At 34.5% G+C, this 26,142-nt stretch overlaps 1 protein-coding gene and 1 long non-coding RNA gene across 2 annotated transcripts in view; one reads left to right on the plus strand and one right to left on the minus strand.

Annotated features, from left to right (window-relative positions):
• The window catches only part of LOC110994106 (inactive dipeptidyl peptidase 10), a 229,690-nt gene that overhangs the window by 89,647 nt on the left and 113,901 nt on the right, over positions 1–26,142 (plus strand). The gene's annotated exons all lie outside the window — the stretch shown is intronic.
• Positions 15,799–17,235, minus strand: LOC110994107. The gene is made up of 3 exons (XR_002600209.2): positions 17,099–17,235; positions 16,334–16,457; positions 15,799–15,913 (listed from the first exon to the last, which is right to left on the minus strand). It is a non-coding gene; the product is annotated as an uncharacterized LOC110994107 (long non-coding RNA).

The raw sequence follows: 26,142 nt of genomic DNA on the forward strand, positions 1-26,142 counted from the left end.
CAATCAAATTAGATCAAAGACTTTTAAATTAAGACGGCCTAGCAAAAAAATCACTTTAATAGTAGCGTAGCCCTTCAATATCAGATTAATCAGAATAGGAAAATGATTTTTATTCGAAAGTGGCTTTCCAACAGCAGTCAAAATATATTAAAAACCCTCGAGACGTAATATATCAAGTCGCACGATATATCATCGAATTTACGTAAATATTACGTAGGATTGCATTTAATGTATTAAAATAGTTTATATTACTTTGTCTGCTCCTGAAACTGTTTAATATAATTACTTTGGAAAATTAGTTGCTGATAATCAATTGATTCTTCCAAACGGTATTTTTAATAAAACAGTTTAGGATATCATCATAAAATCAAGAATTTAACTTGTACTGATTTTCTTAAAATAAATAAATCAGTGGCGCTACAACCTCTTTACGTCTTGGCCTCAGATTCTTAAATCTGTTTCATGATCAATTTAAAATCTAATAGGCAAGTAGGTGATCAGCCTGACACACGTCGTCGACTTTTTCGGTATAAGACGGTTTCCTCACGAGCGTTCGAGCGTTCGAGCAAATGTTGAATACGAACATAGAAAGAAAGTCCATTGGTGCACAGCCGGGGATCGAACCTACGACCTCGGGTATGAGAGTTGCATGCTGATGCCATTAGACCAAGACTGCTCCTGACTGATTATCTGATTATGTTACGACAACTTATTCATGTAGTGGTCTAACGAACTATTAAGCAGACAATAGTTACACCAATTAATAATATACAAATTTTTCACTCTACTACAATTGATGAAAGGTTTTCGAATGATTATATTTATTTATACCCGCGGCAACACACGGCACCAATAAAACCTAGTTATAACGGTTATATATAAACAATATCCAAGTTATAATATAACCAATATCTAATTTCTCTCCTCGATAATTGGAGGGACGGACGGACAGCGTGCACAAACATAATACTTATAATTAAGGTTAAGGATAACAAAGAAAAGATATTATTTAAAGTCCCTTTAGGCAAGGTTCCGAAGATACTGGCAGCGTTCCCCCTTTGAATAGCTAGACTAATTCTTGGTCCGAGGTACCTGCCAGCTCTTCGGTCTCCTGTGATGACGACTAAACTTTTAGATTTTTCCTTTAAACTCAAACTCACACACACACACACACACATACTTTATTCATATAGGTAATTGCCTAAAGAAGTACACTTAATAACACAAAACACAAATCAAATTAATTTTAAATTTAGATTTACTACCAGTTCGCAAGTCAAGGGCGTAGAGCGGGCAAGAAGAACTGGCAAGAAACTTTTCGCCACTGTTTTTAATCGCCAAGTTTTGAGTCATACAAATTGTTTGAACTGAAGTTTCAATAAAAGATATGAGGTATGTCCAAAATATCGGTGCACAGTTTTTAGAAAAAAAAAAACAATCACAAATACAGTATTTATTCAACAGTCATACGACTCGGAAGTGCCTTGAGGTTGTAGTGCTATAGGTGATCGCTTTACGACGTTTTTGCGTTCTTTTTTTTTTTGGAACATAGGATCATAATGGTATCACTTATTCCACGTCATTAAATTCGAGCCTCATCGATGGCATCCCTACTCATCGGCAAAGAAGACCGAGGGTGTTGGCCGAGAGAAAAAGCCGGCGTAAAAAACTCTTTGTACTCTTTTAAAAAAAAAAGTGAATATTACTATTATTAGAAAGTACAATTTTTAAAACAAATATAGCAAATTCATTAGAAATTCATTAAAATGAAAATCATTTTTTTGTTTATAATTATATAAAAAAATATAAAAAACTAAAAAACGAAAAATTCTCAAACTTCTCTCTCACTAAGACGTAATCTCAAATAAAAAAGCGTTCACAAAATATTACTACGCCTTTCAAGCTCAGACAGATATGGATAGCGGAAGTACGGCTCTAATGACGTATGTCCGGTTACGACCAAGTCACGTAAGCATGGATTCCGAAAAACCCTTCTACTACCCTTTGATTGTATGCGACTCTCACGGTGATTTTAATTTATTACAACAACTATTTTTCAAAATCTTAGTTTTAAAAAATAATAATTATAACGAAAGCGTCCAAGATTTACCTCTATTCGACCCCTGGTTTCTGGTAAGTTTCTAGTAAGTATTTATAACAAAACAAAAAGGGGGTTTTAGTTAGTACGAAATAAACTTGTTCCTATTCTTTCATGCTTCAAGTAAAGCTGTAATCGAACAGCAATATATTTGAGAAATAATGGAATGTAAGATATAAATCGCGGAGATAAAACGAAACAGAAAACTTTAAGGATCTATGGCAGTTTAGATCTTAATTCTTCTGCGCTGTTTAAAACTGAAACGGTCAAAATTTTTGATTCATACTTTTCTTTAAATTATTTTTAAATCTTCTTACAACAATTTATTGCTTAATTTTTAAATCATTCGTTTATAAGCCGACAGTCCTCTTTTATACATTAAATAAGGAGTTTAAATTGCGTACTGCAAAAAGTTTGTATAAAGTTTTACTACAAACTGAGGTAGATAAAGTTAAGTGAACACACCCCAGTCGAAGTGTGAAGCCGCAGAGCGGAAGCGGAAACCGAAGTTAGAGTTATGACGTCACATCCGGTCTACTAACAATTCTCTATAGAGATAGTGAAGTTTACCCTTCACTGCTAATATTTATAGGGAGCTTTCGCAATGAGCCCCATATTTGATATTCATAGATAATTTCTGAACTTCCGTTTAACAAGACACATAAAAAATTATTTCATTAATCAATTACACTCCTAGTACACTTGCTTTTATTAAAATTAAAGATATATTTGTTTAGATCCGAACAACCGAAATTACGTTTAATTCTTTTGAAGGATGATTTATTGTTTCAGGAAAGTCCTAGGGCTGACTACAGACAGAATTAATAAATGGACTAAATAACCTTTTCTTCAAGGTTCAATATTTTTTATAAAAATAGTTATAAATTTACTTACTTGAAATGTTATCAATAATAGTATAATAATGATATTTGCTACAATGTGGTGTAGGTGACTTAACATCAAAACTGTCTTTGACATCTCTGACAATCCTGAAAAGATATATAGCCATTTTTGACAAGCAAACGGCATACTTTCATGTTTTTCATCCAACCTTTTGACGGAATGACAAAAAGTCTAAAAGTTCCAGCTAAGTTATTGTTCGCGGCCAATATTAAAATGAAGCCGGCTTTTGTTTTACTTTTAATTTTGCCCCAGATTACAGAATATCAAAATGTTTCTTTTACACATCAGTTGTGTCATTACTGACAATGCAAATAATTTCAAAGCGGGTCACAAAAATAATACGCCTGAGTGTTTTGATATTAATTTCCGTTGTTTAGTCAAGGTATACTTACTAAGCACGTATGCCAATGTTATAATAGATTATATTTTTACCAACAGCATAATACGCTCGCTAATTGAATCAGGTCTTCAATTTAAATCCAATTAAGTTGTTTACCAAAGAACAGGTTTCTTAAAATGGGTCACCTCAAGTAGGTATTTGGCAGCTTACAAACACCGCCAACGTAAGTTAACGCACGGCACTATTCTAAATTTCCTGACTACAATTCCCCTTCTTGTAATGTTTATATATAACTAAACTATAAAATAATTACAAGCAAATAAATACATACCTATCGTATCTATATAAACTGAACACGAAACCGTGCCAACATCTTTGCCTGCGTACTGATAACATTCTACCCATCTACCCTCTACGTGCTTTGTCCTCAGATTGCGTTTGTTCCTAGTTCCTCTTACATACAACGACGACATTTATCTCCGAAGATGCAACCCTTTAAAACTCTAACACCACTGAACTGTACTGTACCTAAAAATGTACAGTGTTGTAGTATTTGCCTAGTGGCTTCAGCGTGCGACTCTCATACCTAGACTAGACTAGACTAGAGGTAGTAGGTTCGATCCCTGACTGTGCACCTATGGAGTTTCTTTCTATGTGCACATTTAACATTTGCTCGAACGGTGAAGAAAAACATCGTGACGACACTGACATTTGTCTTGGACCCAAAAAGGCCACAACGTGTGTCAGGCATTTGAGGCTGATCACCTACTTGCCTATTAGATTAAAAAAAAATGATCATGAAACAGAATCAGAAATCTGAGGCCAATACCTAAAGAGGTTGTAGCGCCACTGATTTATTTTTATTTAGTGTTTTAGAGATGGGAGTCGATTGCTTGTCCATTAAACAAACCCTATACATTGTTTCAAAGCTCTAAATTGTAAAGTTTATATGTGTATAACCCTAATAACGAGTGATGTGGCTTGTCATTAGAAGTGCTGGTTAATTTAATTTCCTCTCAGGTGCTACTAATTATAAGTAATCTTCAGTTTAATCAATGCGTAATTACCGTGACGGAAAGTTACGCCTAGTTGCTTAACTGGTTGCTCGATTAGTGGAATCGCATAGTGCTATGAGAGAGATATTCATTGACGAATAGTACAAGTAAAAACATAAAAGCCACATAGACAATAGTTCTAAATATATTTGAAAAAAATGAACTGCATGTTCATCACCATTACTCATATGTCAAATTAAATAATTACCGGGTGAAGGCTCAATACAAGAGTAGTTCAAAAGTTGCGATTGAGCTGACCCAAGACCCAAAATAGTGACGGCTGTATGAATGATGAATGAACATCATTCATACAGCCGTCACTTAAACATATACGAGTACTTAATGCCGATAAAAATTTTAAACCGCTTCTTACATATAAAAATTTACATAGAATATAATTTAATGAGAATAACAATTATTATTATTATTTAAACCAAACCTTTGCATTTATTAGCATTAGAAAATATGTCAATAAGAATTGACGTATTTTCACGTGTTCTAGAGTGTAGCACGTAGCTCGTAGCAACGGTGAAACGTAGCACTTATCACGTAGCAGCTAATTCATTCTTGCGGAATTTCTATAAATCAGCTTTAATATAAACATTAAAACTTGTAGATGATTTCTACTGTTCCTTACTAATAGATCACTTTGTATTCACATGACAAATCGTAAATCCATGACAATTTAATAAAATAACTTCCAAATTCTTCCACCTGCTGCTTGCCACAATTTTTCCATTTTCCCAAGTATGTGGTGGGTGTCCTCTCTTTATTTTATTATTTCCCTGGGCCATTTCAAGTAAGGGTTTTGGGGTTGACCTATCTGTTAGGACAAATTTTGGTATTGTGACTGGCCCATTTCCACTTTAACATTTTTGCATGTGTTACGCCGTCTATTTGTAAGGCTTCGTATTACACTGATTTTAACTTTGCCTTTAAGTTTCAATCGAAGGCTAAATCGAAATATACTTACTTACTAAATTTAATTACTTACCTCATACAAATGAAAGAAGAACCAAATAATTATGACGTTCACAATGACCGCAACATCGCAAAGCTTTTAAGCCTCATGAAAGCTCTAGATAAGCTCACTAATGCTTGGTTTCTGAGTCGGTGAGACTTCAAACACGGATTAAATTTTACCAGTTCCTGTGTTATATAACTCAAAATAAGATGAACAAGTAATGTTGGTATTGGATTAATCGACGATAAAATTTTAAGTTTTAATTTACAATTTGAAAAAAGGATTGCGTTCATATGTTATAATTTTTTAATTTAAGGTTAAATATGTTGATCAACATGCTCCAAAGAAGTTATGAAATGGTGCCCTACACGTTAAACAAGAAGAGAAGTTAACAAAATCGTAGATGGGTAGATTATATTAAAATGGTGGCAGAAGTGACATGGATGAGGAAAGCAAGAGTGTGAGTGTGACTTTGTGGACAATACTTAGGAAGGCTTATGGTAAAAACAAGACGACCAAGAAACCTGTATCTGATAGGAAATTAATAAGATAAGATTTACGTTTATTTTAACTAAATTTCGTTAATAATTAAGTAGTATTATGATACAATGTAACTTACAAGATAAAGGCTATATTTATTTATGTTCATCCAGATCCGACAAGTTGCACAACTAGTAGAGTAATTAATCCAAAAATCCTTTGCAGATTTTCGTGTGCTGAACGCCGGGCCTCAGTCGCTAACGGTACGCGGCGGAAGTCGCACGCTTCCACGCCCCTCTTATGTCCTTTTCCCAAAAATCTTCTCTATTATAACTTAGAACTAATCTTTAATCACTATATTAATAATCACTTTCACTCTCTATCTAAAAATTAGCTTAAAACTTTTAAATCTACAGGTGGGCGTTGAGTTGCGCGAAAATTATCCGGATATCCGGTATTAAATTATGAAATAAATGTGGCTTTTTGTCTGTGCTGTGATATATTGTATTATTCATTCGTTTGGATACTTCAATTAATAAGGTAACTGTTGGTAAGGAGGTTATAAATAGACCCCTTCCTGATGAAACTTTTTGTATAATTTGTTATTTAAATGATGTTGATAAATAATTCATGGTGAAAATAATTCTGTCAACTTTCGTTAGGAAATATTATGATATTTGACCTTCACGATACAGTAATAAAGTATTGTATTTTCTATAAAAAAAACATATTTCAATTGGAAATTAGGAATTATATATTTATTCATATTCGTGCTACTGTTGTGGAAAGCGCAGTGGAAACTCAACTTCTCAGTCTGTCTTAAATGAGTCTTCGGTATTGCAACAATGGGCTGGTACGATTTTTTTTTCATGTCTCAAGATACGACAAATATAAGTGTCTACTTGGCAGATATTCAAGAATTTTTGTAGGGAATATAAACATAACGTAGACGTCCATTTTAGGAATATAGGGCAAGCTAATCGGTGTACTTTATGTACTAAAATCAATATTCAAATTTGTTAAGTTAAACCGTATTATATTACACCGCATACAAAATATACTCATATACACATAAATTTCGATTATCGTATTCTCCATATTAAGGCTGACAAAAGATTTCAGAAAATATTTAGTAGAAAACAAAAGAGAGTCCCAGTATTCATTATTTTATAGAACAGGGGGCAAACGGGCAGGAGGCTCACCTGATGTTAAGTGATACCGCCGCCCGTAGACACTGTCAATGCCAGAGGGCTCGCGAGTGTGTTGCCGGCCTTTTAAGAATTGGTACGCTCTTTTCTTGAAGGACCCTAAGTCGAATTGGTTCGGAAATACTTCAGTGGGCAGCTGGTTCCACAAAGTGTAATTATTCCAATTTGTAACAGTCTTATCAATTTCAATTTTTTATTTGCCGTTTTCAGTTTAGACTGACTTAATTTAATCGGCAAATAAAAAAACATCTTCGAATACTGTTATACTAAATATTTACGAATACATAAAGGAAACGGACCTAGTATAGAATATATTTATTTACTTTCGTACTACTATAGATTGTATGGAGACGTATACATTTTATATTATAGCTACTAGCATAAAACTCAGTTTTGTATCGCGCTGCCCGGACATACAATGACCGCTATTTAAGCCTTGACTTGTTTAGGTTATAGCGGGATGTGGTTAAAAAGTGTATTAAGAATATCCATAGCGCAAAATCACCTACATCATGAGCACACCCCACATACACACCATCACGTACATACCCACACTTTTACATCATCACACAACACAACCAAATCAGGCTTAGTTAAATAAATTAAAACACAATTAGTTAAATGTATTAAATACTTTTTGTTTATTTGTTCCCTTTTTTAAATATTTTTGTAGTAAAATGTATCATGTATTACATCTTTGGCTATATTTTCAGTGTATTTGTTTTTAATTATATATAATTTATGTTAGCTGTAATAACGAAATAAATAAATAATTTATTTAGTGTTTGATACCAACAATTGTAATAACATACACAAGAAACACAAGAGAGATAAATTTGAATTCGATTAATCAAGCTCTCATCGAGATGAAAGAATAATATTCAATTGCTCTCGAAAGTAACTTTGAGATACTTGTGGTTTTAAATGAATAATCAAAATGTACTCAATTTACTTTGGCAATTTATTACGTTAATAAAATCGAGTATCTTAACAAAGGGAAACAGAAGAACACGTTTAGTTACATAATTAAAAACTTGAATGAGAATTTAAAATAAACATTAAATTAGGCACAGAGGTACTGGTTAAATATTTATGTATACATAAATCTTACAGATTGGTGTTTGATGTAGATAATTTTAACTATCTATATATAATATTAATTCTACTTATAGATAATAGTATTATTTTTGTCTAGGATCTAGAATACACCCTAGACTTTTTACCTGAACCACACGAAATAACTTCTCAGGTAACATAGTTGTCTATATTAAGAACTAGATCTAGAACCATACAATTTTCTGAAAGTAAAATTTATTATGATTGAAAACCCAATAAGGGTCTGCAATTATTAACAATATACTTTTTTCTTTACATACAAAGCATTCAAAATTCTCGTCATAGTAATAATATGTTCTATGATCCCATCTTAAGCCCAAGCTCTTTGCTAAGATCTATTAACAATTATATATTTTGGTGTCCATTAGTTAAAGTATTTTTTCACTTTCAAATATTTGCAGTAAGAACAAAAAAAAAGTGATGATGATAACGAAAGACAAAACGGGTTTGTGTGTTTCGTTTGAGAGTATATATTGAAAAAAGGAATTAATTTATTCTATTCTAATATATGTTTCGAATGTGATGAACGTGTTTTAATAAATTTTCCAAGTGTATATTAAATCTGGATAAAAAAAGATTATTTATGAAAATAAAATAAGAAATGGCCTGTAAAGGCTGTATCACGTTCAAGATAATATCTTTCAACAGAAAATACGTAATTTTTCTATTTGTTTTGGGTTTTTTTGTTTAGTGAAAAATCAATGTTATTCGTAAGAATGATTTAAAATGTAAAGCATACATAGCGGACCCGACAGAGGTCGTCCAGATATTTCAAGTTATTAGGACATTAAACAAAATATAATAGAACTGACTGCAGCGCCATCTGCCAGGCTGATTTGTGAATCTAAACCAGCCAGGGCTCCACCAAAACGGATATAAAAAATATTCAAATCAGTCCAGCCGTATATATAAGCTACCCTATCTTTTAAGTTGGAGCAAACTGCACAATGAAAATTTTGATTGAAAGCTGTTAAGTAGTTTAGGAGGTTTAGTTTAGGCTAGTCCATAGCGGGCAAACAACGTGACGCGTAATTTATTAATATATTAATATTTACATTTTCGTTGAACATACATTTGATATTATTATCATATCGACATCTGTTGCATTCATTATTTTTCCTCATAAGGGGATTCCCCCTTATGATTATTGTATGGGTTTATGTTTAACACACAATTTGTTTAGCTACAGTACAATTGGTAGCGCCGGCAGTTCTTCCCGCGCGCCAAAAATATAAGCTACTGATTATGATTAATATGCTTAACTAGGTGACCGCAGTCATGCTTACCCAAAAATATATGCAAAAAAAATTCTTTAGCGAAAATTAATACATAAAGCTACCAATTATGCCGTATAAACTATTTTATTGGTTTAATCCTCTCAAAAGGAGACTATGTAGACTTTGTGCCTGGTTTATGTTGATTGCTTCACAAACAACGAATGGCAGTCTCTAATTTACAGCATAATGCAGATTTAAGAGCTGTGTCACGGGTTTAAATGTTCTTTGAAATTAAGAAATGCCCGAAAAACAAAATACATTTTCTGAAATGTTTGTCTGCTTGTAAAATTGGAGCGAATAATCTTTTTTTTTTATTGATAAATAGCTTGCCAACGCTTGGCACATTCTTACATCACTAAGAAAAAAAATCACTAAACACAATTTTAAATATGACAAGCACTTATAGGCAAACATGACATACACGAAGAGATCTAATATTAAGCAAAACAAAACAAGTATTTGACGAAACCTTATAACCCAAAAACATTTTTTTTAATATTTACTTATTCATAGTTATTTATTAACTTTTCTTTTTTTTTGAGTCACAGTCTATACGTGATGTTTTACTTTGTTCAAGTAATTTATCTAAATTCTACTAGTTAAATTTTTGCATGGCTCCAATTTAAAGAGATCCATTATTTTCGTTCTTTACTTGTATAGTATCTCAAGTTTTTAATTAAAAACAAATTTAAATGAAATAAACTGATAATAATAAATGCATGCTGTTGTCTCAGTTCCCAGTGAATTATATTAGGATAGGTCACACAATCATGATGTTATAATTCATTTATATGAAGATGAATATGCGCCAACACATCTTTGCCGAGTGATGAAAATATGTATTGAACAAATTTACCTTTTATTATCATTATTATGATAGTATAAAAAACCAAAATTAATAAAACATGACATTTGGCTACATACATTATGTAATCTTAACCTACCCACAAGAGATCAAATTATCAAACAAGCTTTTCTCTATAAAGTCTTATTTGAAAAGTTTCGAAGATCCAGTTTTATACACCGAGCCTTATTTAGAAGTTTCCACATTTACATAACTATGTCCCAACTTCAGCATCGAATTATCGAGAATCAATGAATCTTATTATAGCCTTGTACTGGTCCCACGGTACCGACAGAAAACATGAATAAAATATTAATTTCTCCTTTCCCGATCTTTATGTATGAGATACGTGAAATTAAATATTCCTGCCTTTATTAGCCTGAGTATAATAAAATTAATCAATCCATAACTAAAATTATTTGACAAAGATGTCCTACTCTGTCATTCGATGACATGATCGAGCTTTGAAATTGATTTGAAAATCCTAAGGGATTTGATAATTCTAATTTTTTGTTTTAAAAAAATATTTTGCAGGACGACGTTTAACCAACGCTGATTTCAAATAATTTACTGAAGAGTTGTATTGAATGAATACTTTCTAACAAAGTACCGATTTCGAAAACATTTTTTCGAATCAAAAATTAGGATTCCACGAAAAGTCACCGATCTCTCCATTACTTTATTGAGTTTAAGTTTACTATTACATATATACATCAGGTAAATTAAGAATTTAGAGTTTTTCTTATCTTTTGCATGGATATTTTTCCCTTTCTTTTATCAATTTCTGGGTACCAGTTCGCAATCTTTGGCTTGCAGCGTGTGACCAATTATAATTTTTTTCTCGTCGGAGTCAGAATCCTGGATCTTAAAGTTACTTGACATAATGTTCCACTTTCCATCGCGTTCAGTCATGATCCTCGTATTTCACCTCGCTCAAAGTCTTCCGGCCGGTCTTCGTCTCATCTGCTACAGCGCCAGGTTTGCCTGGGCCACGCTCCCAAAGTTGCTTGTTAGAGATTTTCTCCAGCCAGTCCCAGATTGCAGCGAAGACAGTGGTTGACGAAGACTTGCGAGATTTGAAATCTCAACGTTTTATTTTAAAACGAAACGCTGATTCCACTTTTATCATGAGTTTTTTTTGTATAATTAATGAGCGTTATATCATGTCGCTTTATCAGTTGACGATCAGTTTAATATATTATCGATAAAAGGGAAAACTGTTTTTTTTGGCTAGCCTTTGTCTCGAACCCAACAAGATTACATAAATGAGATATTAATTTAAATTGGGCTTTATAAGTAACTTTGTACTTTAAATCCGACTTCTTTGACTACAGAAAACACTTTAGAATTTCATTGCCAAAGTTAAAAACTCACATAACACAATTTCCGCGAATAATGTTTTCTGCCATTTCAGAATCCTTATTAAAAGTCTAAGGATTTTTCACATCCATAAATCGGGATGGAAAAAAGTTTCCCAGAAATAACGTTATATCGTTTGAAGGCAAGACGAAAGCTAAATGTTGGATGAACTTAATTAAAAAAAAACGGATAATTGTGATAAAAAATATCAGTTTTAAAAGGTAATTAATCTTTACTTTGTAGTTCAGTTGGTCAGGAACTTCTTCAATGAGTTTAGAGTTAAACTGTTAAGCTCTGTACCTGATAAAATTACTTAAACGTTAAAACCACTTCTTGTTGTAACTTTATTACTTGTAATGCTTAGCACATTTCTATAATCTTTATTTATGTATTACGGAGTTAATTATTGATTAACACGTTGCATTAATACGGTACAATTAAAATAAATGCATAAAAAAGAAGGTAACTGGTATCCCTATCGCTTTCTATCGATCGCTTCCAGGCAACCATTGTAAAAAAATGGTTAAATTAGATGTAATACGCGTAAGAAGTACAATATGTATTTGGACAAAACAAAGCAAAGCAATCAAAACAAATGTCAACAGTGAAAGGGACAATAATAGAAAAAGTGCACATGAATCACAATTATTTTAGGGATACGATGTGGACAAGCAATGCGAGTAGAGATTTAAAGTTATGTATTTATTTGTTAAAAATGGGGCGTACAAATAAGGAGCATACGAGTGAATGAGTATTTTATGAAATTCTTTTGAAATACGTGTGCTGCACGTGAGAGGTCAACAGCGGCCTAATGGGACCACATCTTGAGTTGACTAATGACTCGTGACGTCAGTACTTACATCTCTACCTTACTCTCCAACTTCTCTTATACTCAAACAATTTGTATCATTTTTATCTGATAAAATGTATTTTTCACGTATGTAAAATATGCGTAAATAACATATGACATGGATGCGTTAATTATAAAGTGTTTTATTCTCGCATGAAATATTTTTTATCGGAAACAGTATTTTATTTTATGCTACTTGAAAAATCGTTTTTTCACTGCCAAGAGCAATGATTGATGAAATCTACCTGTCAGTTGGAATTCCAGTTGCAAATACCGAAATAAATATAATTTCCATTGGAAATAAGAGCTCAGAAATAAATGGCAGTTCGGCAAACCAGCGGTTGATTGGACACATATTGACGGACAGATTCCATTTACATATACTTAACTCCCACAGCTTCAGAATGCTGTAAGCGACATTATGCAATGCACACATACGCTTGTCTGACAATAGTCTAAGGTATAAAAAATGATAAAAAAGAGTATGTGTACTTATGTACACGCGTTAAAAGAAGAACTAAAATGCAGTAGTGATTAACGATAAATATTAAAATAATTCAAAAAGATTTTATTTAAATAAATAAATTATACTGTCACCGTCGTATATGAAATTGATTTAAAAACACCAAAATAATATTTATTTAATCACAATGTATAATTGTACTGTTACGAAACACGTGTTCTAAATATAAAAATACTAGAATATACAACTTGTTATCGATTTCCATGCCACCTGGACCTAACTTTACGATGTCGAATTTAGGTGTTGGTGTGCGTGCGCATCGTAAAAATTCACTCTCATCATTTTTCTCCACCGCGCCAAAATAAGAATAACTTCAAAAAAAAACGTGTGGCGCTCGGAGGCTCGGTAAAGCTAAGCCTAGCATTTTTTTCAACTTCTGCAATTGTTATTATTTATTCATTTGATATTAATTCAACCTACCACTCTACCAGACTAACACGCCTGTATAGTGTATAGTCTGTCTCACTCTAACGCGTGCAGGCTGCGCCAGCCGCGCTTACATTATATCACTAAACACGCCAGACCGATTTGAGACGCAGTATGCGTTCTGTCCCACTCTAACGCACTATAAAGTTTTTGGTGAAATATTACTGACACAAAATTTCTATTGTGACTGAAGGACAGATTGTCTTATAAAACCATTACTTTCAAAGATATTAGATAAAACGATTTAAATTTATTTCTAAACACGAATGCATTCTTTTAAAAACATCACCTCTTAAGCTTTCAAGAACGCAATGCAAATTGAAAATAACTGGAATGCGAGTGAAGCGAAGGTGACGTCACATATCAACTACAGTTTGCTGTACAATATCTGAATGAATGAATAAATGATTTCTAAACGAAATTACTGGAATCGCAACTTGCGTCTATGAGCTTTGTAATATCTATACATTTTTTGCATTGCCAGCCCATTTGCGCAGTTTCTATCAGGCTCAAAAATACTGAATGTTTATATTATTGTAAAGTCTAATTTAGTGCTTACAAATTTAAATAATTTATTAATTGCCATTATTTTAAATGAATAAAGTGATTATCAAAGTTTCAGTGCCTCATTAAAGTCCATTTAAGTGTAGATGTATACACACGTTAACTAATTATAACAATGTGTGAGTAGTGTGTGTCCGACATGAACACGGTGCAAAGCTCTGGCGGGGGTCATGGGCCCATCAAAAAGGACCATAAACATGAGGTAAGTGCTCATATATACGTAAAGGCTGATTTGCTCGACTTTATGTCCTATAATCCCTAGTTGGGGCAGAGGGCGTCCACAGAGTATTTGCCTTTGCCAGTTTTGCCTGGGATGGCCACGCTTTCTTGCAGGTTTCAATCAAGGCCCTGCTTGGATATATGAATGGAATCCCTTCGAAGCGTATGGCCTCTTCATTTATATTGACGTTGCTTGGTCTGCCAGTTAATCGGGGTTTCTCGGCAGCGTTCCCAAAGTTGCTCGTCAGAGATCTTCTCGGGCCAGAAGATGAATATGGCGAAGACAGCGTTCGACTAAGACTTGGAGTCGGTACGTGATGTATTTTCAAAAAAAGCTGGAATAAGTATATACTATTTATATCATAGTCCTAAAAGTGTAATTTTGAACCAAGTTGAATCTAGCGTTTAAATAAATCTTCAACACATCCAATCCATTAAATTTGTCTGGTTTTTAGTGCTTTACTGTGTCCATAATCAGCGAAAGATAGCTTTAGATAAACCGAAATGTTGAGATTTGTGAATAATGTAAGTGTTTATTTCACATATAAGAGCCGGGAGTATATACAGAAACTGAAACCATATATTTTATATAACAGTTCTTTGCTATATACCAGCAAAAAAAACATGTGTGTACTTATGTAAAGGCATTACAAGTTATACTTATTTGGCGTAACAAGATAAATATCTTTCAATTTTTTTTCTTTTGCCTTAATGAACGTTTAAAAAAATGACACTAACAATAGAAAAATACTAAAACGTTATTACATATTAAAATAATGGTAATGGGAAACTTTTTAAAACAAATTTAAAACATCCTAGGATGAGTACGTCGTATATCATACTCTCATTACGGGTACGATAACTGAGCTTCTAGCAATTCTTTATGATTCATCGGATACTTTAATTAATTTTATATTAAATATGCTTGCAATGACGCATTCTTCATAGATCGTTTTTAAATAATACAGTATTTCCAACCAATTAGGCTTAGTATCTGTCAAGTAAAGAGCGTACTCATTTTAAAAGGCGGGCATCGCACTTGCGAGCTTACTGGCAGTGTCCATGGGTATTACTTACCATCTGGTGAGCCTACTGCCCATTTGCTTCCTATTACATAAAAAAATATCGTCTTTACTTAACTGTTTTTTATCTGTGAACGAAGTGTTATATACATCTAATCTGTAGATACGGAGTGCGCACAATTCTTCACAATAACTCTGCAGTAGTAACAGATGGAAATGACGGAGTGATAGGAAAATTATAGTAATAATATATTATACAAGACAGCACAGTTTTCTCTTCCAGACTGATTATTTTATATTTTACGCTTTTTTAACACAAAAGATAGTGTAAGCTCCCAGGCATCGCATCTAATAAATCTACGCGCCAGTGATAAGTGAATTCTAGGGGCATAAAAAAACAACCCACCAGCGCTGGAGAATAAAATACATTGTAAACAACTATTTACATGGTGTTGATTGATTAGTAATTCAGATAGGGAAGTACAATATAATTTTTTAGGTGCGAAATAATATTTTTGGGGAGAATTTGTATGAAAATAAAATACTCAAATAATATATAATTCATTATTTTTATTTAATCGAGAACGTTTATTACAGCATCGTTTATTTCATATTTTTATTAACACGCTCCTTTATGTGACAGCCGCACACTGGCGCATTGCAAACTGAAATACCAAAATCAAGTTAAAAAATAAATTTAAAAATATTCAGACTTAAGATGTGCCTAAGTAAATTAAGTTTTAATTAAAAAATGTGTACGTAAGAGGTGAAACTTCTTTATGACCTTATTTTTTTAACTAAAGGCTTTTATTATGATAAAAATAGATACAAATAATACAATAACTTTATTTTACCTTATTACTGCTAAGATTATTACAGAATTTAATTGATTTGTAATAGAATTATTAATATATTAAACGACATGCTATCCATACTCCGCTGGAGAATGTACTCTTCGAATCAACCGTGATTGGGACAAGAAAAAGATGGCGCGTAACCGAAAAATGTGACGGTATTTTTTTTTTCAACAACGATACAGAAGTTTCACTTCAAAATTAGAAATGTGCAAATGTAGTGCCTCTCACCGACAACTGTTGCTGTACGTCGTCCGATCGACCCCACACACGGGGTCGAAAACAGCGGGACATATGCAGCCTCCGCCGCGAGCTGCACCAGTCCATGACACAACTGATAAGATCACTGCTAATACTGAATCAAACATATAAATATACTCTAAAACATATATTTTTAATTTTAAATTTTAAAATATTATCTCCCTAATTCATATTCACCAAATAAGTAGTTTAAATATACATATATAGTTAAAGAATAATGGAAGACTTAATTAATTTCCATTAATAATGTTTTAATTTATTTTGACCAAAAACCCCACTTCTCTTCTTATGTGACTTCAACATGTGACTCATCCTTGAGATCGTTGGTTCGATCCCGGCTATCAATGGACTTTAATTCTATGTTCGCATTCAACATACTCTGGAACGGTGAAGGAAAATAGCGTGAGGAAACCGGCTTGCCTTCGGCCAAAAAAGACGACGGCATGTGGCAAAGAATGAACTACTTGCTTATTAGATTGACAATTGATCATGAAACAGAAACAGAAATCTGAGGCTTAGAACTAAAAGGTTAGTAGCGCCATTGATATATTTTTTATATAAATCGGATTCTTTACTACTAAGAAGTCATTACTTAGGTGACTAAGAGTGATCTTTACACAATAAAAATAGGATCATTTGTTGTCATACTGTACGATGATGCTAAACACAGAAAGTTATGTCGAAGATATGTAATATTTGGCCCCATATTATATTAAAAACAAAATTGCTACTTACTCCAGAATAAGTTCATTGTATACAGATGCACTTCCATCCTTGAATTAAACTGCACAGCGTAATAATTGTCTATTTATAGACTTGTTCGGAGTACAAACTGGATTACAGATCTTAATCGCCAATATCTCTATATTTAGTCCTGACTTAATCTGTTATAAGGAAGTGATCGCGTATAAACAATTTGATCGTCTTTTATTTTTAGTGTCTCTTGTGTGCGAAAAATTGTTATTTGTTTCAACAACTTATTGCTATATACGCGTTTCTACACATGCACAACGCCATCTATTGCTCAAACAAAGAACTACATGAAGAATTTAGACAATAATTGAATTGAATATTATTATATATGTAGTCGTTGGTGTTTAAACTTACTTAAATAAATAAAAAATTCTAAGATTACTTCAACGAATAAACAAACAATACCAATGTATTCATCTTGAATATCTCAATTTGTTAAAAGTAATATTTTTCCTTATTCAAAACTGGCTCAACGCATAAACACTGTATGTTAAACATGATGGGAATTTCCAGTCACGTGTAAATGTGGGTTTTCGCTTAATAAATATTATAATGAAGTATAAAATATATTTATACTATTTATGCATTGTAAAAGGAAGCAAACTGATAAAAAGATCAAGCCAAGAATCTCAGTCGGGCTCACTTTTTTCGATCATAGTTGAGAGAACGAGAATTATATAAAAACTTATCCATTTTGTTTAAAATTCACTTGAAGGTCGCACATTTGAATACGAACGTTGTCACTCCCAAACACAATAGAAATAATTAATAGATTTTTTTAGAATGGTTTAAATTTTTTTAATAACCTTTTAGCAAATATCCGTTTTACTGCTAAAAAAATACTGTAGAACTTCTTTAACGGAAAATATTAATAATAATAAGGGTCCATATTAAAACAGAATCACCAGAGATTACATTTGTAAAGAAATTGCTACTAAAGAAGCTATGTACTTCATTTCAGAATGTGTTTTAAGCGTCGATTCGTTGGAACTAGTTTTAAGTGACATTTGATCACACAAAACGTTTTAATGTTTTACTAATTAATAAAATTACACTAATTAATTAGAGATCACAATGTTACTCAATTTCACAAAAGTATTACTTTGATTAAGACTATTAGACTAATGTATTTTTTAAACTCTTTCTTTCTTCTGTATGTGACAATATCTCGATCTTTTATATCCAATTTAAGAAATGTTTGTGATAAGAAAACTTGTGGTTGTGATACTTTAAGAAATAAGGAATAAATTTTTTATCCATACATCCATTTTTCAGTCAACTACCAGTTATAGAACCAGTTTTACAAATACCAATCATACAAAATTATAATAATAATATATTGTAATGATTCAAATAATTAAAACTTACACTTTTTTTACCACGGACTCTTTTAAAATCATATAGACTGAGTGTATATGGATCTTGTTAGTCCCTTAGAAACCTTTTCGGTATAATAAAGTCCATTCCTCTATTATCGTCAGCAAAAATATGTAATAGTCAATATCATCAAACTGGTTTACAAATTGTAAGAAAACTGTTTATTTAGCTAGATAAAGCTAGAATACTAGTTAGTAGATAATAAAGATTGCAATATCTATTAATTTATTCATGAACATTGTAAACAAACATTATGATAAAATCTTTACTGATTAACACAACTTATTATTGACTATGCCCGTTCTTCTTAATTTTCTTTCTCCTCGTCTCTAAAGTTAGTGACCAAACTCAGCAGCTTCTGCTGGTTTAGGATCAACCTCATCTGCTTCCTTTACCGCATTCATTTCGTTTTCGCGATAATGTCCACGTCTCCGCTCCGTTTCGGTAAGGTTCTCTAGCTCGTCAGCTTCTGCTGGTTCTGGATCCACCTCATCTGTTTTCTTTGCCGCATTTACTTCACTTGCGTGCCCATATCCATGCCTCCTCCCTGTTTCAGCAAGGTTCTCTAGCTCGTCAGCTTTTGCTGGTTCTGGATCCACCTCATCTGTTTTCTTTGCCGCATTTACTTCACTTGCGTGCCCATATCCATGCCTCCTCCCTCTTTCAGCAAGGTTCTCTAGCTCGTCAGCTTTTGCTGGTTCTGGATCCACCTCATCTGCTTCCTTTACCGCATTCATTTCGTTTTCGCGATAATGTCCACGTCTCCGCTCCGTTTCGGTAAGGTTCTCTAGCTCGTCAGCTTCTGCTGGTTCTGGATCCACCTCATCTGTTTTCTTTGCCGCATTTACTTCACTTGCGTGCCCATATCCATGCCTCCTCCCTCTTTCAGCAAGGTTCTCTAGCTCGTCAGATTTTGCTGGTTCTGGATCCACCTCATCTGTTTTCTTTGCCGCATTTACTTCACTTGCGTGCCCATATCCATGCCTCCTCCCTCTTTCAGCAAGGTTCTCTAGCTCGTCAGCTTTTGCTGGTTCTGGATCCACCTCATCTGCTTCCTTTACCGCATTCATTTCGTTTTCGCGATAATGTCCACGTCTCCGCTCCGTTTCGGTAAGGTTCTCTAGCTCGTCAGCTTCTGCTGGTTCTGGATCCACCTCATCTGTTTTCTTTGCCGCATTTACTTCACTTGCGTGCCCATATCCATGCCTCCTCCCTCTTTCAGCAAGGTTCTCTAGCTCGTCAGCTTTTGCTGGTTCTGGATCCACCTCATCTGTTTTCTTTGCCGCATTCATTTCGTTTTCGCGATAATGTCCACGTCTCCGCTCCGTTTCGGTAAGGTTCTCTAGCTCGTCAGCTTCTGCTGGTTCTGGATCCACCTCATCTGCTTCCTTTACCGCATTCATTTCGTTTTCGCGATAATGTCCACGTCTCCGCTCCGTTTCGGTAAGGTTCTCTAGCTCGTCAGCTTCTGTTGGTTCTGGATCCACCTCATCTGTTTTCTTTGCCGCATTTACTTCACTTGCGTGCCCATATCCATGCCTCCTCCCTCTTTCAGCAAGGTTCTCTAGCTCGTCAGCTTCTGCTGGTTCTGGATCCACCTCATCTGCTTCCTTTACCGCATTCATTTCGTTTTCGCGATAATGTCCACGTCTCCGCTCCGTTTCGGTAAGGTTCTCTAGCTCGTCAGCTTCTGCTGGTTCTGGATCCACCTCATCTGTTTTCTTTGCCGCATTTACTTCGTTTGCATGCCCATATCCACGCCTCCTCCCTGTTTCAGCAAGGTTCTCTAGCTCGTCAGCTTTTGCTGGTTCTGGATCCACCTCATCTGTTTTCTTTGCCGCATTCATTTCGTTTTCGCGATAATGTCCACGTCTCCGCTCCGTTTCGGTAAGGTTCTCTAGCTCGTCAGCTTCTGCTGGTTCTGGATCCACCTCATCTGTTTTCTTTGCCGCATTTACTTCACTTGCGTGCCCATATCCATGCCTCCTCCCTCTTTCAGCAAGGTTCTCTAGCTCGTCAGCTTTTGCTGGTTCTGGATCCACCTCATCTGCTTCCTTTACCGCATTCATTTCGTTTTCGCGATAATGTCCACGTCTCCGCTCCGTTTCGGTAAGGTTCTCTAGCTCGTCAGCTTCTGCTGGTTCTGGATCCACCTCATCTGTTTTCTTTGCCGCATTTACTTCACTTGCGTGCCCATATCCATGCCTCCTCCCTCTTTCAGCAAGGTTCTCTAGCTCGTCAGCTTTTGCTGGTTCTGGATCCACCTCATCTGTTTTCTTTGCCGCATTCATTTCGTTTTCGCGATAATGTCCACGTCTCCGCTCCGTTTCGGTAAGGTTCTCTAGCTCGTCAGCTTCTGCTGGTTCTGGATCCACCTCATCTGCTTCCTTTACCGCATTCATTTCGTTTTCGCGATAATGTCCACGTCTCCGCTCCGTTTCGGTAAGGTTCTCTAGCTCGTCAGCTTCTGTTGGTTCTGGATCCACCTCATCTGTTTTCTTTGCCGCATTTACTTCACTTGCGTGCCCATATCCATGCCTCCTCCCTCTTTCAGCAAGGTTCTCTAGCTCGTCAGCTTTTGCTGGTTCTGGATCCACCTCATCTGCTTCCTTTACCGCATTCATTTCGTTTTCGCGATAATGTCCACGTCTCCGCTCCGTTTCGGTAAGGTTCTCTAGCTCGTCAGCTTCTGCTGGTTCTGGATCCACCTCATCTGTTTTCTTTGCCGCATTTACTTCACTTGCGTGCCCATATCCATGCCTCCTCCCTCTTTCAGCAAGGTTCTCTAGCTCGTCAGCTTTTGCTGGTTCTGGATCCACCTCATCTGTTTTCTTTGCCGCATTCATTTCGTTTTCGCGATAATGTCCACGTCTCCGCTCCGTTTCGGTAAGGTTCTCTAGCTCGTCAGCTTCTGCTGGTTCTGGATCCACCTCATCTGCTTCCTTTACCGCATTCATTTCGTTTTCGCGATAATGTCCACGTCTCCGCTCCGTTTCGGTAAGGTTCTCTAGCTCGTCAGCTTCTGTTGGTTCTGGATCCACCTCATCTGTTTTCTTTGCCGCATTTACTTCACTTGCGTGCCCATATCCATGCCTCCTCCCTCTTTCAGCAAGGTTCTCTAGCTCGTCAGCTTTTGCTGGTTCTGGATCCACCTCATCTGCTTCCTTTACCGCATTCATTTCGTTTTCGCGATAATGTCCACGTCTCCGCTCCGTTTCGGTAAGGTTCTCTAGCTCGTCAGCTTCTGCTGGTTCTGGATCCACCTCATCTGTTTTCTTTGCCGCATTTACTTCACTTGCGTGCCCATATCCATGCCTCCTCCCTCTTTCAGCAAGGTTCTCTAGCTCGTCAGCTTTTGCTGGTTCTGGATCCACCTCATCTGTTTTCTTTGCCGCATTCATTTCGTTTTCGCGATAATGTCCACGTCTCCGCTCCGTTTCGGTAAGGTTCTCTAGCTCGTCAGCTTCTGCTGGTTCTGGATCCACCTCATCTGCTTCCTTTGCCGCATTTACTTCACTTGCGTGCCCATATCCATGCCTCCTCCCTCTTTCAGCAATGACTCAAGGAACACATCGCGGACATAAGACATAGACGACACACAAAATCAGCAGTCTGTGAACACACACTAGATAGGCCTAATCACTACATACGCTTTGACCAACCGAAAGTACTTGCGAAAGAAAAAAGATTCTTCCCAAGATTGGTACGCGAAGCCATTGAAATCAAAAAACACGCCAATTTCAATAGAGAGGACGGCCTAAAATTATCAAACACCTGGGATCCAATAATATCCAAATTAAAATCTCAAAATAAATAACCCGCGAAAATGGAGGACACCGTGAGCAATTTCTGCAAAAACCCTACATCTTTTAGTCGATACCAACTCCGGGGAAATAAATACAGATAACACAACATTTTCTGCAGCTGTAATACTTTTTGACATTTAACACCTTTGTCTTCAGTCACCGTGACCACGCACGCTGTAAAGCACGCGAAACGTCGGTTTAAATTTAAAATTATGTACAAATAATTATAAGTTTAAATATAATAATACATATCTATAATCCGTTAAAAAAGTGTTTTTCTTTAAAAATCCACAGTATTTAACCAAATCTGCGATTAAATTACCTTACAGAATCAGTCACAGTTTTAACACAAATATTAAAATATAACAAACGAAATTATCACGCACCAGTGGTATAGGAACACATGTCACATACTAAAAATAATCTATTTTCAACCAAACGAAATGGAACGCGAAAATATGCCAAAATAAAAAGAATATGACTTGCGAAGGATTTCATTATAACGCTAATTCTTTTTAATTTTGTCGTGTTTTCTTTCTCCCGTGCCGTGGTTCAATAACAATAATTTCTTTGTCTCTTTCTAATAGAGGAGAGGAGAGAACTGCAAGCCGGTCGCGATCAGCCTTATCTTTCTTTAAATTTTACGTACAGTTAGCGAGCATTAGAAAGAGATGGTTTGACACGCTCTGTCTCTTTTCGCCTCATAGTAAAACGTTGGCCGAGATAAGCTGTAATTCGTCGAGTTACCTTTAATGTAATTTAGGTACGAAAAATTGACGCGCTGATTAATTTACGACTATAAAATGAAATGTGATACTTAGGGTATTGCTAAGAATTACTATTGCTATTGTAAATCGCGCAGGCATTTAATTAATAATACTTTGTTAATGAAATAGAATGTAAATACTTTTGTATGAATATGGAACTGATTTTTGAAAGGTAACCCGGTGGGAATCGGCTTGTATGGACTCTTCGCCACTGCTTTGTAGGTATTTCAGGGTTTTCAATAGTTATATAATTGTATAAATTTAAGATAAAAAAGATTGTAAACAATATTTGTGCTATTGATTTATTAATGACACATTACAATTAGTCATTAAGATTATTTAATCTTTACTGAATAATCAAATTATTAGCCCCCATGCCTGTTCTTCCTTTTCCTCTTCCTGTCACCAGCTTCTTCTGGTTTCGGATTAACATCATCTGCTTCATCTGCATCGCTTTCCGCATCAGCTTCTGCTACTTCCGTACTAAAATCATCGTCATCTTCATCTTCAGATTCTAATGGTTTCCCATCAATTACTTTTGTTTCTTCTGGCTTAGTATTTTTTAGCTCGTCGCCACCACCTGGCGGTGCAGCGAAAGACAACGCAATTATCGAAAAAAGTGTGATACCTGTAATTAAAAATTTGTTTAAGTTTGGTCTTTTTCACGTTTTGTTGAAAAAATAATTTTAAAAAAAAAAATTTAATTTTCACGTTTCGCCTATATTCAAAAAGAGACGACATAAAGATCTCAATTCAATTGAGATTTCATGTCAAAAATTGGCTCGAGTTACATAATTTTTAAATTGTATATTGATTTTAAAATGATCTACCAAAAGTGCAATATGTATACTCACACAAAAGAATCTTCATTTTGAAATTTTCCACAATAGTTGTCACAACTTGAAGTGAAATGTAAATGAATCAAATTAATGTCGCCTTATATTCTTTTTCTCAAGGACATAACAAAATAGTAATTAAAATTAGCATATAAATATATATATTATAAAAAGATTACTAATATTTTTCTAGGTTTTAATTAATTTTTAATTCCGACACAAACAGTACAATAACGACAATACAGTATTAACCAGTTTTTAAAATAAAATAGTAATAATAATATTTAAAACCTACTGAATAGAGAAATTAAAAGAAATTTGTTCCCTATTGCAATGTACCTACAACGCTGGCAGCATTTCTTCGTTGTATTGCGATACTTATGCGTTCCTATATATAGGTAAATATATAAAATATGATAGTGTATAGTTTAATAATAACCATTATTAAAAAGATTATTATACACATTGTATCCTTTTTTAGTTTAGTTTTATATTACTAAACATACATACATATAGTCTTATGGATATTTGCATTTCTTGTTTACCTTTTATAATTTAATTCATTTTTTTATCACAGTGATTACCTGGAAGATATCGCACTAAAGCGATAAGTCTGCAAGTTGCCCTCCTTTTAATTGTTCAATTTATTAGGTATATCTATTATAAGCTGTAAAACCTCAAGTGAAGTGTAGGAGTGAAGCACTGAGAAAAGCAGTGGGTCCATTCTTCCGTAGGTGTCTTCTATGGCATTTTCGTACGCTTTCACCGCATCTTTAGGGCTCCTAAAGCAAATACCTCCAACTTTATCTTTAGTTCTTTGGAAAAAATCAAAATAGCAGAGCAGATGACTATCTTGTCTCTAGATATCTTATCTCTACACCTGCCATAGTCAAATTTTCAACAGTCCGTTTTGCGGAGTGCGCTGAAGCATTTTCGTGATTAAGGAGGATCCTGCTGCAAGGGCAGTGCAAATAATATGGGAGTTAAAGTAAAGTAACTCGTTTGAATTTTAAAAGGACATTCATGTTATTTCGTCATGCGGAAAAGATAAGTTTAGGTTTCATAAAAAGTAATAAAGGAAGCGGCTACCCAGTGGAATGTATTATTTTTAAACATTACAGAATGTTTAGAATTCGTCCATTAGTTTCTGATTTAATTCGTCACAATCTTTTTTTATATTGATTATAAATTAATGTTCACACATTTTAGAGAAGTTGCATTCACTCTAATATTGATAGGTCTGTGATTTTATCCATGTCCATCCATCCAAAGAAACGATATGAACAAAGATTCAGATGTTGAAGAATCAGTATCGTGTCCAATTAGCCGAATGTCTGGCGCGAAGCCAGCTCGCCCCAACGCCTCCTTCACTTTTACCAAAAAAAATTATCTTATAAGACCATAGATATTTTTTCTCGATATTTATGGACTCGAGACGACTACAGTACCTATCGAGATGTCTGATGTAATTTCTATAAATGATTACGATCATTATATCACTGTTCATTTGGGAATAAAAATTGAAATTCTAAAATCGAGCGTACTTCTCCCTCAAAGGCCGGCAACGCACCCACTTTAAATATATAAATGGGTGTCTAATTATTGGGATCACCCAGTCTTTGAATAGCAAAGATTTTGGTGTGGATCGAGTTCTACATAAATCTGCAACTTTTGGGAGCAGGGGATGGGCAGTTCCACATCGGTTATTAAAAAAAGGTTTAATATTCAGTTATTACTTTTAGTTAAAAGCATATTTGTCGAATGCAGGAGCGGAAATTGTAATATAAATTATTTTAAAGAAAATTAAAGTTTTTAATTACAATCATGTTCTACGATATTAAAAGGATATGAGATAATGTTATTTTTTTAATTTAAAATATTTACTGTGTTGATAATACTTACTGGAACGAATTAAAAAAAGTATTAATTATTGTGAATTGAATTTTAATTTTAATTATAGTTCCCGCAGGTGACAACATATAAGAGAACACTGGCGGTGTTCGTCCCATATGCTGCTGCCGCATTCACATCGAGTTCTGGCGTCTTGGTACTGTTAACACTTTTAAAGAAGTGGGCATATTCATTAGTACTCTCGTCCTACGTAAAATTTGTTAAATTATACCAGTACTACAATTAAATCTTAAAATCTTGATTAAAATCGTATATAAGCTTCAAAGTGATATTTTTCTTGGGCATTAACTATTTTAACATATGTGCAGTCTACAAACCGTCTCTCTATT

The sequence above is a fragment of the Pieris rapae genome, chromosome 20 (assembly GCF_905147795.1).
Source record: "Pieris rapae chromosome 20, ilPieRapa1.1, whole genome shotgun sequence".
Classification (NCBI taxonomy): Eukaryota; Metazoa; Arthropoda; class Insecta; order Lepidoptera; family Pieridae; genus Pieris; species Pieris rapae.